The sequence below is a fragment of the Lethenteron reissneri genome, unplaced genomic scaffold (assembly GCF_015708825.2).
Source record: "Lethenteron reissneri isolate LAM-NWPU_2019-01 unplaced genomic scaffold, ASM1570882v1 scaffold_1428, whole genome shotgun sequence".
NCBI classification, from domain to species: domain Eukaryota; kingdom Metazoa; phylum Chordata; class Hyperoartia; order Petromyzontiformes; family Petromyzontidae; genus Lethenteron; species Lethenteron reissneri.
The window spans coordinates 15,073-31,506 of record NW_026891144.1 but is presented as its reverse complement, the minus strand read 5'-3'; positions in this window follow the sequence as shown (position 1 = coordinate 31,506).

Here is a 16,434-nt window from a genome sequence, read left to right as displayed (position 1 = left end):
GGACACGCGCGAACGTGCCCGACGACATCCGTCGTCATGCCGTGCCAAAAGTAATCTCGCTGCAACGTCAATAGGGTCTTCTGCACCCCCAGATGTAGTAGCGTGTCGCAATGCAGAGTCCTAATCAATTCGTACCGCAAGGATGCCGGTACAACAAGACGCCAGCGTTCCTGTAACCCTTCCCTCCACATCAGCAGTCCGTCGCGGAGAGCGGTTCCCGGCGTACCGCCGGAACCCAGTCCCCCACTCTCCTTCGCAGCTCGACTCCGCAGGGTCCCCAATGAGTCATCCAGCATTTGTTCACGAATCCATACAGCCCTTGGAAGGTTAAAAATGCCATCGGCCGGTCCGGGCCACTCTGGAGCCTCAGGCACCTCGACCGCCAACGCAACAGGCCGAGGGGGCTGTTGGATCGGCGTACACCTATGCGTCCCCGACGCGCACGCGCAAGGGGATCGCTGCGGCAACCTAGAGAACGCGTCCGCATTGGCGTGACGCACCCCCTTCCGATGTTGAATTTGGAAGGAAAACTCCTGCAGCGTGTCCAACCATCGCGCCAACTGGCCGGATGGCTGGTCCACCTTCAGGGCATACTGCAAAGCCGCATGATCCGTGCGCACAATAAATGAACGGCCGTAGAGATCGGTCGAAATTGGCGGAGAAAATAGACAATAGCCAAAAGTTCCCGGCGAGTGACGCAGTAGCGGGTTTCGGCGGGGGACAAAACCCAGCTACCGTACGCCACCACGCGCTCCACACCACCTTTGGACTGTGGCAACACGGCCCCAATGCCCGTGTCACTCGCGTCCGTATCCAGAATGAAGGGGTGATCAAAATCTGGATAGTCCAACGTCGGCGCCGTAGCCAACCGATCGCGCAGGCCTTGAAACGCCGCCTCCTCCGGTGGTCCCCAATCAAATTTCCGTCCTTTACCCGTAAGGAGGTGCAGAGGCCTCGCGATCGTTGCAAAGTTGGGAACAAACCTACGATAATATGAGGCAAACCCCAAAAAACGACGCACATCCCCCACCGTGGCCGGGGTTGGCCAGTCACGGACGCACGCCGTCTTGTCCGGATCCGTGACAACCCCGTCTGCACTAACTATATGTCCCAAATAGCGCACGGACCGTTGCAGTAGGTGACATTTCTTAGGTTTAAATTTCAGATTGGCGGAGCGCATCCTGGCGAACACCGCCTCCAACCTCAGTAAATGTTCGTCAAATGTGCGGCTGAAGACGATAATATCGTCTAAATATATCAGACATGTCTCCCACTGCAACCCCGTTAATACCAGTTCCATCAACCTCTGAAATGTGGCGGGGGCAGCATTCAACCCCATCGGAAGACAATTAAATTAAAATAACCCCTGCGGCGTACGGAAAGCAGTCTTTTCCCGCGAGGACTCATCGAGGGAAGCTGCCAGAATCTCGAAGAGAGATCCAGCGTCGAAAAGAATTTAGCCCCCGACAAGGCATCGAGGGAATCGTCCATATGCGGCAGGGGGTACGCATCTGCCACGGACACTTTATTTAATTTCCGAAAATCCACGCAAAATCGCAATTTCCCGTCTTTCTTTTTAACCAAGACAACAGGCGCGCCCCATGGGCTGATAGATGGAGATATTATGTCCGCAGCCAACATGTCATCCACTGCCCCTCGCACATGATCTCGCTCCGCCGGACTCATCCGATGCGAGTTCAACCGAATAGGAGCAGCGTCCCCTGTGTCAATATGATGGGAAAGCAGGGAGGTGCGTCCCAAGTCCAGATCGTCGGAGCTAAACACATCGGAAGAACTCAACAATAGCGCGCGAAGCGCGGAACGCTGTTTCCCGGAAAGGGAAGAATTTTCCCCGCACAGTTCGGCGATCCAGCGATTATCTGGGGCCGCAGGGCCCGAAACCCTGGCAACCATCTCCCGGCGGCCCAGATAATCCTGGGCTGTAAACGCCGTAGTGGCATGTGCCACAACCGTTCCAGCCGGCACACACACATTTTCCGTACTCCCATTAAGCACCTGCAAAAATGGCTGCTGGTCCGGCCGGATAATAGTCTGCGCCCCGACGAGCACCGATCCGCCCGTTATGGTAGCGGACGGCGATAACAAAACCCCAGTTGCTCCCTCCCGACCAGGTACAGGTTTCCGATATCGCAAGGGGATAAGCATCTGCGAGCCAGGTGGAATATCAACAGATACCTCGGACAACGCCTGCACCTGGCAGACCGGGGCAGGTCGCCCCCAGGGCGACGGCAGAAAAGTAATTTTTCGACCCCCCGGTAATGCGATACAGTTTTGATTAACTCTAATTAGAATGGGCATTTTGGCCAGAAAATCAGTTCCCAACAAACATGGAACCGCAAGGGACCTCGAGATCAATACAATTCCCGAGGGCAACACTCCCCCGATAGATATATTAGCGTCCACCTGGCCCACAATGCCTATGCTACCCCCGTTTGCCGCAACGCAGGAATCGTAAACCGGACGCACGGCCTCTGGTGGGATGCCCAACAGATGAAAAATGACATCCGATATAATGGTCGTGGACGCACCGGAGTCCACTAAAATGCGCACGTCAACCCCCTGTATAGAACCCGGGACAGTGGACGAACCAGTAGCGGCCGCGAAAACCCGCCGTGCCAATTTACGCCACTGCGTTACTGAGCGACATGGCCCAGTCGATGGCCTCCCGTTATTAACAACACCCGGATCGCGTGGCAATGGTGATGAATGAGGTGTCAAGCCTTGCCGGGTGTCTGGTGCGCACCGACTTGCCTTTCCAGGAGGGTCCTTTCTCGGCACGTCCGCTGTCGAGGCATCCTGCTGGGGCGGTCCTGGGATACGGGCCCAGCAGTCCCTGGCGTAATGGCCCTTACGACCGCAGCGGAAGCACTCGATGTCGTTGCGCCGCACCGCAGGCCCCCCATCCCGACGCTCCCGCGTCGGCGGCGCAGATCGCGGCCCCGGTCCACCGCGGGCCGACCACTACGCAGAGGCGGCTGTCAGCTCCTGCGGGCCCCCCCCGTCAGGAACGTACACCGCCTTCTTGGGATCCCACGCCAAGGCACCTCGCTTGAGGATGGGCCCCCCCGTCCACGCCGTGACTTGCTTCCAGCGGCGTAGATTAAATTGGGCATCAAGACACTTCGCGGCCGCCCGGGATGTCAGCTTTTCATGGCCACACACCGGCATAGGGATCCCCAAATCCCTGGACAGCTCGAGCATCTTGCCCAAAATTAGGGGTTCGAGTAGGTCAGGCTCCGTCTCCGGGTATGCGGCCATGGCTAACTCCAAGACAGCACCCCTGTATGCCACCGGCGATTCTTCGGGTGCCCGCTGGCGTTGAACGAACCGGCGGTGAGCATCATCCGGCGGCTCGTACGCATCCGCCATCTCATCAAAAACTCCTCTCAAGGTCTTCTTTTTTTCGGCCTTTATAGAACGGAAGAATCGCACCGACTCGTCATCGAGAAGAGTTGTCAGAACTTCCAGGGCCTCTGCGTCAGTCCACCTGGCGGAGCGCACCGCCGCCAAAAATCTGCAGGCGAAAGCACTCCAGTCGCCACCGATGGAGAATTCTTTTACAGTTGTCAAGTGACGGCTGCGACTCCTTGCTGCGCCGTCTTCTGCAGGTGACTCGTCGTGTGGCATATTCAAGATGGCGTCGCACCGCAACGTGTCCAAGATGGCGGCCCCCCACCGCGGAGGGCGCAAGATGGCGGCTTCCCGCCGTTCTTCTCTTGCCACGCCCAAGATGGCGTCTTCGTGCCGCGTGGCAGATGGCGCTGGCAGCGCAGGCAAGACCGCGGCCTGCCGATCACCCCCGGGCCTCCCCGACGCCGTCGCCGGCGTGACGAGGTCGCACAGTTGCACCAGTACGGTTTTCAAGGTCTCCAGCTGCTCCGCCATCTGCCTCCATCGTAAGTCAGCGTCCTCCGGCGCGGACGGGTCCACCGACGCGGCGACATCTTAACCTCCCGGACCCGTACTCGTTCCCGCTCGGATCTCCTCCTCCATCGTAGGCAGGTCCACTGCCTGAGGAAGGTCGTCGTCGTCGGATGATGTAGCAGACGATGGTGCAGGAATATTCTTTCTTCTGAGCTGTTTTGACATGCCGTTTAACTTCTGACACCAGTGTAATAAAGGACTCTTTCACTGTCTGTCTCCGTTGTCCTTTATTTGGGTTCTTTACAACTTTGCCCCACACGGCCCTCGCTCAGAGCCTTCTCCGTCTCCAGCTTGGCAGCTGCCGTCGCTCACGTAGCCTTTTCTCCTCGCTCCCGATACAGCTGCGCTGCTGGCTCTCCTCTCAGCCTCTCCGCCTCTGGTGCAGTCTCTCAGCTGCTCTCTCTGCAGCCCCACCGCTGCTCTCTGGTTCCCCCGTGCCCGGACACCGCTGGCCAATGGTGCCGAGTCCCGTCGTGTGGCGATCGTGCCACTCTCCACCTGCGTGGCCTCCTCCCGTCTTTATTCTCACACTCTCCCCTCGTCTCTTCCGGTTACCGCCCTTAAGAGCTTTCTCTTCTCCCCCCACGTGACCTAACTCCACCCCCAGTTACATCATATCCGCGAGGCCGTTTACGCCCGCATTACAGTAGTATAGTGTAGTGTGGTAGTGTGTAATGTATAGTGTATAGTAGTGTAGTGTATAGTAGTGTAGTGTATAGTGTAGTGTATAGTAGTGTAGTATATAGTGTAGTGTCTAGTGTAGTGTATAGTGTAGTGTATAGTGTAGTGTATAGTGTAGTGTATAGTGTAGTGTATAGTGTAGTGTATAGTGTAGTGTATAGTGTAGTGTGTAGTGTATAGTGTAGTGTGGTTGTGTAGTGTATAGTAGTGTAGTGTATAGTAGTGTAGTGTATAGTAGTGTAGTGTATAGTAGTGTAGTGTATAGTAGTGTAGTGTATTGTAGTGTAGTGTATAGTAGTGTAGTGTATAGTAGTGTAGTATATAGTGTAGTGTATAGTAGTGTAGTGTATAGTAGTGTAGTATATAGTGTAGTGTATAGTAGTGTAGTGTATAGTGTAGTGTATAGTGTAGTGTATAGTAGTGTAGTGTATAGTAGTGTAGTGTATAGTAGTGTAGTGTGGTAGTGTGTAATGTATAGTAGTGTAGTGTATAGTGTAGTGTATAGTAGTGTAGTGTATAGTACTGTATAGTAGTGTATAGTAGTGTAGTGTATAGTAGTGTATGGTATAGTAGTGTATAGTATAGTAGTGTAGAGTATAGTAGTGTATAGTAGAGTAGTGTATAGTATATTATGGTATAGTATAGTAGTGTATAGTATAGTAGTGTATATTAGTGTATAGGGTAGTGTGTAGTATAGTAGTGTATAGTAGAGTGGTGAATAGTATAGTAGTGTATAGTAGTGTACAGTAGTGTACTGTATAGTAGTGTATTGTATAGTAGTGTAGTAGTGTACCACACCCGGCTGCATTTGTCTCCCTAGTGGCGATGTGTGCACACTGCACCAGGTATTCCTTTGAGGCTGAGTCGACCTAGGGGAGGCTCAGAACCGGTTCAGATAATCGTCACTGATGTTGGCCGTGAGTGGGAATCGAACTTGGGTCGCCAGGTTCGTGGCGCGACGCGCTAAGAGGTTCTGTGCCTCCCCTAGGTCGACTCAGCCTCAAATAAATACCTGGTGCAGTGCGTAAAAACATCGCCACTGGGGAGACAAAGGCGGCCGGGCGTGGTGCTGGCCACCCACCTTCTCGTGTGCCGTTCTGGCCTTCATAGTTGCTCGCTAACAGCACTTGCCCCTACAGTCTGTTAAGGCTACACGGGGGATCTTTGTTGCATGTGTTGGTCTGTTTCCCTCTCTTGCAGATCGGTGAATGTTTTGTGCGCAACGCTTACCCAGAGCCCCTCATCACCTGGTACAAGGATTCCCTGCCCCTGCGGCCATCACCTGGTAGGTAGATCTGCTGGTGAATGTATCTGTCGGTGAATATCCGCTGGTGAATGTGTAATGGGTTCCGGAGACACTTGTAGAGGTAACTTCTTTATTACAATACAACACTCCAACACTCCTGATACTCTGTTACAGCCTAGGTACACAGCCTAGGTACACAGCCTAGCGACACAGCCTAGGTACACATCCTAGGTACACAGCCTAGGTACACTGCTCTGGCTACACTCTGGGGTCCTCCGGCTACAACTACCCTAGGGGAGGCTACCTAACCCGACCCAGCCAAGGTGCGGGTCTGGACTCTGGCTTCCTCGGAACTCGCCCTCACAAGGACGTAGAGCCGGGAGTCCCAGAGTCCCACCACTGGCCCTCACAGCGTCCCGGCCCTTACAAGGACAAGCGGGACGAGGGGGTACAGGGTCCTAAGCTGGCTGGTCTCGGGTCTTGAGCTACAACTGGCCCCGATCGGCCAGGGAGCTGCCCTTTTATGCCTCGTGCCCAACGAGGGGTGGGGTTGTGTGCGCCCCCAGATATCCCACAGAGCACACACAGCCCCCCTGTTGGTGGCGCCAAGGGGCTTAACTGTCTGGGGTGCCTGGGATCCCAGCGCCTGGCGCCGAGGGCTTCTCTGCCTCGGATCCCAGAGCCTCCAGCAGCCCCTCCCCTCCTATGGCACTACACACGTATCTGTCGGTGAATATGTCTGCGATAGTGTAGTGTATAGTGTAGTGTGTAGTAGTGTAGTGTATAGTAGTGTATAGTGTAGTAGTGTAGTGTATAGTAGTGTGTAGTGTAGTGTATAGTGTAGTGTATAGTGTAGTGTGTAGTAGTGTAGTGTATAGTAGTGTATAGTGTAGTAGTGTAGTGTATAGTAGTGTGTAGTGTATAGTAGTGTGTAGTGTAGTGTATAGTGTAGTGTATAGTAGTGTATAGTGTAGTGTAAAGTAGTGTGTAGTGTAGTGTATAGTAGTGTGTAGTGTAGTGTATAGTGTAGTGTGTAGTGTAGTGTATATAGTAGTGTAGTGTATAGTAGTGTACAGTGTAGTGTATAGTGTAGTGTATAGTGTAGTATATAGTAGTGTAGTGTATAATGTAGTGTATAGTGTAGTGTATAGTAGTGTAGTGTATAGTAGTGTAGTGCGTAGTGTAGTGTATAGTGTAGTGTATAGTGTATTGTAGTGTATAGTGTAGTGTATAGTGTAATGTATAGTGTAGTGTATACTGCTACGTGTTGCAGGGAGTAAACATCGCCACTGCGGAGACAAAGCCGGCAGGGCGTGGTGCTGGCCACCCACCCCCTCGTGTGACACTCGCTAACAGCACTTGCCCCTACAGCCTGTTAAGGCCACGCGGGGGATCTTTGTCTGTGTGTGTGCGCCGCTAGACGTGAAAGTGACGAGGAAGGTGGCGACGGAGTCCGATGGCACCTTCGCCGTGACGTCCGTCCTGCACTACCAACTGCAGAGGCGGGACGTGGGAGCCGGGTATCGCTGCGTGGTCAACTACACCATGCCGGGCGGCCGGAGCGAGACCGTTGCCTCGGAGACGATTCACGTGACGGTGCATTGTGAGTACGGGCGGAACACAGCAGACACAACAGACACGCGTACACGACAGTTCAAGTTCATTGATTAGGTGTAGCCCTGTGAGCCATTCGGCTCTTGAATCGGGTGCAACCGCAACAGACAAAAAACTAAAACATGAACAAGAAAACATCTTAAAGTGAATGTGTGACTGAGTGCAAACAGAAAATCCAAGAAAAGACAGGAAAATATTGCAGAAAATACACCGTACACCAACGCTGTGAAACAACCAACAACAACAACCACAAGACAACTTAGATTAAGGCCATCAGTCTAACTCTGTACTACAACAACACAAACATGGCTAAACCAATACACTTTTCGAAATCACCAAAATAAAGCCATGAAAGCAATGAAACAGCGATCATTGGAACTGTGACGGAATTTTCACAATATGTACTACCAGAACCCTGCAGCCACAGCTGGCTGCATGAGTCACTCCACAGACGGATGTGCATGACATGGACAACAAAAATACATCATTAGACCTTCTTTGCCAGTACCAAAATGTAATAATAGTAATAATAGGGGTTTTCCCCTTTTTTCTGGCAACAAAACTGAAACCTTTTTACGAGGATTCGTGTAACTGCATTAACCACAATACTTGCGGTCAAAATGTAAACAAAAAACACACTCTGATAACACTGGTCAACACACTTTTTCTGGCATAAGGTATTCCAACGGTTTTGTTTTGGGGTGCTGATTCCAAATCTGGCATCAGTTTTTGTCTATCACATCAGGTTTTTGAGATATCAAATATTACATTTTCAATAAAAAACAGCAAATTTATGCTCATATACGAATAGCTAAACAGACATCCATACAAGAATAAGATAAGATACAATATACAATAATAATGAAACAAACATTTAATGAGCCGTAGCACAAAGTTGTGAGAGTGACTGCATGTTAATGTGAGTGAATGCATATTACCGTGTAAAAATTGAATTGTGAAGATAACAAAAATATGTACTGAAAGGTCATTCACAATCGTGATGTTGCATCTGCATAAACGATCTCTTCTTTGACGATCTCCGATGTACAGCTTGTGGAATGTCTCTCATCAAGGACCAGCAGTAATCTGCCATCATGTTTCAAGGACAATGTGAATGTCTGCGGGCGGTGGGGGATGTGTAGATCCACCCGGGAGGGTGTCCCTCATCCTGGAGTCTCCACGCGTCGCCGTGACGGAGGGCGACACGGTCGTGTTGAGGTGCCGTGCTGATGGATTCCCCCCTCCCCAGGTCCACTTCTACCGGGTGAGAAGGCGGCGATGATGACGATGATGATGATGATTATGATGATGATGACGGTGATGATGATGATGACGACGATGATGATGATGGTGACGACGATGACGATGATGATGACGATGATGATGATGACGACGATGACGATGATGATGACGATGATGATGATGACGACGATGACGATGATGATGACGATGATGATGATGACGACGATGACGATGATAATGACGATGATGATGATGACGATGATGACGATGATGATGACGACGACGATGATGACGACGACGATGATGATGATGATGATGACGATGATGATGATGATGACGACGACGACGACGATGATGATGATGATGACGATGATGATGATGACGATGATGATGACTGCTGAGCGTGAGAGTTGTGGGCGGCGGCGATGCCACCACCGCCGCTGTCGGCCATTGCTGCAGCTTGTGGTAGTGTGAGGTGGAGTGTGGGGGCAGTCACGGGGGGCAGTCACGGGGGGCAGCCTTGCGGCTGTCAGCCTGGGGCAGCAAATCGAGCGTTTGCCCACAGCACGAGGCTCACAATGGCGACGCCGCGGGAGACATCCCCCCTCCCCCCCTCCCCCCCCCGCTCCCCCCCTCCCCGCGCCCCCCCCCCCCCGCCCGTCAGAGCTCCCCGACGTGGGTGCACTACGGCCACGCGGCCACAGCGGGGGGGGACACGCTCACCCTGCCCGCCGTCACCCGCGGCGGCCACAGCGGCACCTACGGCTGCCGCGTCCGCGGCGTCCGGGGACCTCTCAGCGCCAGCGTGGAGCTGCTGGTGAACTGTGAGCGGCGGGGGGGAGAGGGGGAGAGGGAGGGGGAGTTTGCGTGAGGCCGCGTGTCTGTTGTGACAGAGGAGGAGGAGGTGGAGACGTCACGAAGGGAGGTGGAAGTTTTTCGAGCGGATTTCTTTAAGACGCCGCCGATATCCCGGGACGGAATTGCGCGTCGTGCGTTCGAGTGATTGTTGTTCTCGTCGTCGTCGTCGTTGTTGTTGTTGTTGTTGTCGTTGTTGCTATGAGAGGGAGAGACGCCCCGGGCCCAGGCGTCGAACCCACGCCGTCTGGAGGCCACTTGCTTTCAGCCGCATGGCGCCTCTCCAGCGTCGCGCTCATCGTCTGTCTTCCTCGCCAGACGCGCACGACGTGAAGCTGCTCAACACCAGCGCCACCAGCACCAGCACCACCACCACCACCAGCACCAGCGCCACCACCACCAGCACCAGCACCAGCGCCACCACCAGCGCCACCACCATCAACACCAGCGCCACCACCACCACCGCCATCGTGCAGGTGACCAGCGCCACCTCGTCCGCCGGGATAGCCACCCACAAGTGGAGAGAGGTACCCCGTCAGTGTCACCATCACCCCTCCACCGTGACCCCCCCCCCCACTGTGACCCCCCCCCTCACCGTGACCCCCCCCCACCGTGACCCCCCACCGTGACCCCCCCCCACCGTGACCTCCCCCCCCACCGTGACCCCCACCGTGTCCCCCACCCCCCCCCCACCCCCCCCCCTCACCGCCCCCCCCCCCCCACCGTGACCCCACCGTGTCCCCCCCACCGCCCTCAGGCCGGGACGGCGATCTCCAGCGGGGCCACGTGGAGCGTGGACGGCTGTGAGCGCCGCGTCACCTGGTCGCCACCACGCCCCGTGCCCACGGGCCTGGGGAGGTCGCGACCCTCAACAAGGTCACGGTGGAAGGTAACGGGCGGCGGGAGGCGACGCTGAGTCTCTCTCTCTCCTCACATACCACCAGCACTCTCTCTCTCTCCGCTCTCCCTCTCCACTCTCTCGCTCTCCGCTCTCTCCGTTCTCTCTCCACCTCTCGCTCGCTCGCTCGCTCTCTCGCTCTCTCCACTCTCTCGCTCGCTCGCTCTCTCGCTCTCTTCCACTCTCGCTCGCTCGCTCGCTCTCTTGCTCGCTCTCTCGCTCTCTCCACTCTCTCGCTCGTCGCTCGCGCGCTCTCTTGCCGCTCTCGCGCTCTCTCCACTCTCTCGCTCGCTCGCTCGCTCTCTCGCTCTCCACTCTCTCGCTCGCTCGCTCTCTTGCCTCTCTCCACTCTCTCGCTCGCTCGCTCGCTCTCTTGCTCGCTCTCCTCGCTCTCCTCCACTCTCTCGCTCGCTCGCTCTCTCGCTCTCTCTCTCCACTCTCTCGCTCGCTCGCTCTCTCGCTCTCCTCGCTCGCTCTCTATCGCTCGCTCACTCTCTCACTCGCTCTCTCGCTTGCTCTCTCACTCTCCTCGCTCTCTCACTCGCTCTCTCACTCGCTCTCCTCGCTCACTCACTATCTCTCTCATCGCTCACTCACTCTCTCACTCACTCTCTCGCTCTCTCTTTTTCTCTCCAGTCGCAGGAGGAGCGCAGGAAGCAGAGGCATCAGGACGTGGCTGCCATGGGTCATCATCATCGTCCTCCCCCTCTTCTTCGTCCTCTCTATTTGTGCGCTTCGTTACGCTTGCTCGAAAGAGTCGGAAGAGGAGGGATTTGGAGGAGGAGGAGGAGTGTGGACGGTGACCACGCGGTGGTGCTGTCCAGAGCCCCAGGCGCAGTCACAGGTTGAGATGTACGGCCAGTGACGAGGTGGCGGTGGTGCGGGTTCCTCCTCACCACCACCACCAACCATCACCACCACCAAGCATCACCACCACCACCACCATCATCATCATCATCATCACCACCACCACCATCATCACCATCCAACATCACCACCATCATCATCATCATCATCACCACCACCACCATCATCACCATCCAACATCACCACCACCACCATCATCACCACCACCACCATCATCACCATCCAACATCACCACCACCAACATCATCACCATCCAATATCATCACCACCACCACCACCAACAACATCACCACCACCACCACCATCATCACCATCCAATATCATCACCACCATCATCATCACCACCACCGTCATCAACATCGTCACCACCATCATCATCATCACCATCATCACCACAACCATCATCACCACCACCACCGTCGTCATCGCTGTCATCGTCAGCACCAACACCACCGTCATCAACATCACAATCATCGTCATCATCACCATCATCACTGTCATCAACATCACCACCATCGTCACCACCATCATCACCACCACCACCATCATCACCACCATCATCATCATCATCACCACCACCATCATCATCATCATCATCACCACCACCACCATCATCATCATCATCACCACCACCATCATCATCATCACCACCATCACCACAACCATCATCACAACCATCGTCACCACCATCATCACCACCATCATCATCATCACCACCACCATCATCATCATCATCACCACCACCACCATCATCATCATCACCACCATCACCACAACTATCATCACCACCACCATCACCACCATCATCATCATCACCACCATCATCATCATCGTCATCACCACCACCGTCATCAACATCACAACCATCGTCACCACCATCATCACCATCATCATCACCATCCAACATCACCATCACCATCACCACCACCACCATCATCATCATCATCACCACCGTCATCAACATCACAACCATCGTCACCACCATCATCACCATCATCATCAACATCCAACATCACCATCACCACCACCATCATCATCATCATCACAATCATCGTCATCAACATCACAATCATCGTCATCATCACCATCATCATCATCACAATCATCGTCATCAACATCACAACCATCGTCACCACCATCATCACCACCACCACCACCATCATCACCATCATCATCATCATCATCACCACCACCACCATCATCGTCACCACCACCACCATGATCATCATCACCACCATAATCATCACCACCATCACCACAACCATCATCACCACCACCACCATCACCACCATCACCACAACCATCATCACCACCACCACCATCACCACCATCATCATCACCACCACCACCATCACCACCATCATCACCATCACCACAACCATCATCACCACCACCACCATCACCACCATCATCATCACCACCATCATCATCATCACCACCACCGTCATCACCACCACCGTCATCAACATCACAACCATCGTCACCACCATCATCATCACCACCATCCAACATCACCATCACCACCATCATCATCATCACCACCATCATCATCATCACCACCACCATCACCACCACCATCATCACCACCACCGTCATCAACATCACAACCATCGTCACCACCATCATCATCATCACCATCCAACATCACCATCACCACCATCATCATCACCATCATCATCACCATCATCATCATCACCACCACCACCGTCATCAACATCACAATCATCGTCATCATCACCATCATCACCGTCATCAACATCACCACCATCACCACCACCATCATCATCACCACCACCGTCATCAACATCACAACCATCGTCACCACCATCATCACCACCACCGTCATCAACATCACAACCATCGTCACCACCATCATCATCACCACCACCCAACATCACCACCATCATCATCACCACCACCACCGTCATCAACATCACAATCATCGTCATCATCACCATCATCACCGTCATCAACATCACCACCATCATCACCACCACCGTCATCAACATCACAACCATCGTCACCACCACCACCGTCATCACCATGTGTCTTTTGTGTTTGAGCTCAGGTCGAACATTTGAATTCACCTGTCCCTGTGTCCAGAAACGGCCCTAGACCTTTGGGGGCCCTAAGCAAAATTTGGTTGGAGGCCCCTTTGATGTATGATTTTTTTCACCCACTCGCTAGCAGTGACTCTAGGGGGCCCTCTGCTGGCCACGGGGCCCTTTGCAATTGCAAGGGTCGCTTAGTGGCTGGGCCGGCTCTGCCTGTGTCTGTGTGTTCGAGCACGGATCGAGCTCGGATTGAACTGCGACATGTTTATTTACCGTTGTCTTATTTGTGTCAACACGTATGAACTGCGACATGTTTATTTACCGGCGTCTTATTTGTTGGAGCTCGGATTGAGCTGCGGCGTTTTGAATAAAACATTTTTCAAATCGACAAACAGCGTCCCCCGTCACGTGATGTCTGGATGGACAAACTGACCCCTCCCACCTGAGCCTCTCCCCCCTTGACGCCGATTGGCTTTCTTCCGCATTGACAATCGATCATGAACACGATAGATCATTAACACAATCGATCATTCATTCCGTCGCGGATTCGTTTCATGTCTTTGCAGCGACACTTGTCACCAACGCCGACGGGTTTATGCGGCGAAGGCCGTGAGATTCTTTCAAAACTAAACTCTAAACTAAATCTTCTTGGTTATTTCGGTAAAGTCACGTAGAAGGGAAATAATGAAATAATAAAAATAAAACATAATAAAATAATTCTCACGACGTTTCGGCCACAACGCAAGCAGCCGTCCTCAGGTGAAGAACAGGTCTGAATGTTTCATTCAGTCGCTGTCTCCCCGACAGACCTGTTCTTCACCTGAGGACGGCTGCTTGCGTTGTGGCCGAAACGTCGTGAGAATTATTTTATTTTGTTTTATTTTTATTATTTCATTATTTCCCTTCTACGTGACTTTACCGAAAGAACCAATATAAACTCAATTTTTTATTTTGATTTAAAGCTTTCGTGACTGCAGGGATTCATCTTCTTGGTTCTTTCGGTAAAGTCACGTAGAAGGGAAATAATAAAACAATAAAAATAAAAAACAAAAACATTTCTCACGACGTTTCGACTGCAACACAAGCAACCAGCACCAGGTGTGAAATCCACAGCAAGAAAATTTGAAAAAAGTGGATTTCACACCTGATGATGATTGCTTGTGTTGCGGTCGAAACGTCGTGAGAATTTTTATTGTTTTATATTTATATTATTTTATTATTTCCCTTCTACGTGACTTTACCGAAAGAACCAAGAATAACTCTACTAACCCCAGAGGGAAAATGGACTGAGTCAATCCCCAATCAGGATTTGAATTTCACGACCTTGAGATTGAGAGCTGATCCCTCTACCGCTGAAGCCTGCATCTGAAGGAAATCACCCATTAATTTCATATGAATGTTCACAAATGAACATAGTAAAAATATCGATTTAAAGCTTTCGTGACTGCAGGGATTCATCTTCTTGGTTCTTTCGGTAAAGTCACGTAGAAGGGAAGTAATAATTTTATTATGTTTTATTTATTTTTATTATTTTATTACTTCCCTTCTACGTGACTTTACCGAAAGAACCAAGAAGAAAAATTATCAGATAGTTTAGTTAAATAGTTTAATTTAATAATTTAATTTACCTTTTTTCAAAGTTTAATATAATATTCTTGTTTCTTTCGGTAAAGTAACGTAGAAGGGAAACAAAATAATAAAAATATAAAACAATGCAATTCCCACGACGTTTCGACTGCAACACAAGCAATCATCACCACCAGGTGTGACATCGCTGTCCGTGGTGCTGACATTGAGATGAAACCGCCACTTTCAAATCGTCCTGCCGTGTGTCTGGCGTCGTGAAAGAGAGAGACGGTGAAAGATGACCACACGATGCCCCCAGATATCTTCCATGGTGGGTTGGCAGTCACCCTGACAGGCAATAACCTCGTTCAGTAATGATACAATAAAACAATGAGAACACTGGTCAACAACAACAACACATACATGTTTTTCTGGCCTGGACTTTTGCAGCTGTTCTAGACTAATTTCAGGGTGCCGATTCCAAATCTGATCTCAGATTTGCTCCATCACATCTCATTTTTATGCTATCGGCATACCCCATTTTCATTGATTTTACCCGAAATTAACTCTGTCACTTATGATTGCAAGTTGTTGCGAGTCGGTGACTGCTTTAGTGTTAAAATATGGTGCTGTATGTTTAGGATAGTGTGTTTATAATATCATTTTATGTAGATATCCACATTATTTAATATTTTTCTTCTGCAGTTTTTATTGAAAATGCAATCATTGATATCTCAAAAACCTGATGTGATAGACAAAAACTGATGCCAGATTTGGAATCAGCACCCCCCCAAAATTACCTTAAACCCGTTGGAATACCTTATGCCAGAACAAGTGTGTTGACCAGTGTAAGTGTAACAACAATGCAATAGCAATGGTCATCATAATGTTACTGATAAGGATACTTTAGTATTATTATGAGGGTTACACCCCCCCCCCCCCCATGGGTTGACCCACGGGTGACCGCCCGATGTGATTTGTAAACACGTTCAACGTCGAGGGGGTTGTCGGTTATTGATCTTCTCCCGCACACAATTCGTTGTGTGTCCTTCTCGGACGTGGTGAAGACGTTTAAAGTTCTCTCTCTGCTCGCCAGAGTCGGCGATTAGAGACTTGAGTCTCTAATCGCGTGGGAGATTATTTTCACCTAAAAAACAAACACATTCTGCTGCGGAGGGGAGCTGCTAGTAACACGTCGGGTTGCTCGCATCAATGGCCTGCTCAGGGTCACCGGCGGCGTGGTGGTATTCCGCAAATATGCCCGACTGTGAGGGCGGGCAAAGCCGGCGTGAGTAGGTTAAACGTTGAGTTTTATATAGGGCACCACTGGGGTGAACCAGCCCCTCCCCACCCAGCCCACCCGACCCCACCCCTCCCACCCTCCGCCACCCAGCCCCTCACCACCCAGCCCCACCCGCTCCCACCCCCCACCCAGCCCACCCACCCCACCCAGCCCCTTCCAACCC